Source organism: Sinocyclocheilus anshuiensis, unplaced genomic scaffold (genome assembly GCF_001515605.1).
Source record: "Sinocyclocheilus anshuiensis isolate Anshui unplaced genomic scaffold, SAMN03320099.WGS_v1.1 scaffold928, whole genome shotgun sequence".
NCBI lineage: Eukaryota > Metazoa > Chordata > Actinopteri > Cypriniformes > Cyprinidae > Sinocyclocheilus > Sinocyclocheilus anshuiensis.
In genome coordinates this window covers 1,421-2,698 of record NW_015552531.1, presented here as the reverse complement: position 1 = coordinate 2,698, position 1,278 = coordinate 1,421, and positions in this window count along the sequence as shown.

Genomic DNA, 1,278 nt, shown 5'->3' with positions numbered 1-1,278 from the left:
TCAGGAAGGCAGGTAGAATATGTTTGACATAGTTCAATTTCATGTGAGATGGGTGCCCTTAGTAAAACTACTCAAGTTCAGTTTAGGGAGTGTGCCAAAATAGGATAAACTAACTAAAAAAACTATTTTATTAGTAACAGAATAGCAAAGACAACATAATTTCATAGAGATAACAGCTGCAACATACTTTGCATGAATAACACTTTAATAACAAAGATATAACAAAGGAATAACACAGTAATAAAACAGAAATAGTTCAGTAATAACACAGGAATAACACAGGATTAACTCAGTAATAACACAGAAATGACACAGGAATGACACATTAATAACACAGGCATAACACAGGAATAACACATTAATAACAGTAATACTTCAGTAATAACACAGGAATAACACAGGAATAACAGAAATAACAGAGGATTACCACAGTAATAACACAGTAATAATTCAGTAATAACGCATTAATAACACAGGAATAATACCGGATAACACAGTAATAACACAGTAATAAAACAGGAATAACACAGTAATAACACAGTAATAACGCAGTAATAACTTAATAACACAGCAATAACACAGGAATAACACAGTAATAAACACAGGAATAACACCGGCATAACACAGGAATAACATAGGGATAACACATTAATAACACAGTAATAACACAGGCATAACACAGTAATAACCCAGGATTAACTCAGGAATAACACAGTAATAATGCAGTAATAACACAGGATTAACGCAGTAATATCACAGGATTAACTCAGTAATAACACAGTAATAACGCAGTAATAACACAGGATTAACTCAGTAATAACACAGTAACAATGCAGTAATAACACAGGATTAAATCAGTAATAACACAGTAATAACAGAAATAACACAGTAATAAAACAGTAACAATACAGGAATAAAACAGTAATAACACAGGAATAAATCAGTAATAACAGACATAACACAGGATTAACACAGTAATACCACAGTAATAATGCAGTAATAACACAGTAATAACAGAAAAAACACATTAATAACACAGTAATAACACAGCACACAGGAATAACACATTAATAACACAGGAATAACACAGGAATAACAGAAATAACAGAGGATTACCACAGTAATACCATAGTAATAACACAGTAATAATTCAGTAATAACGCATTAATAACACAGGAATAATACCGGATTAACACAGTAATAACAGTAATAACGCAGTAATAACTCAGTAATAACACAGTAATAACTCAGGATTAACACAGAAATAACACAGGAATA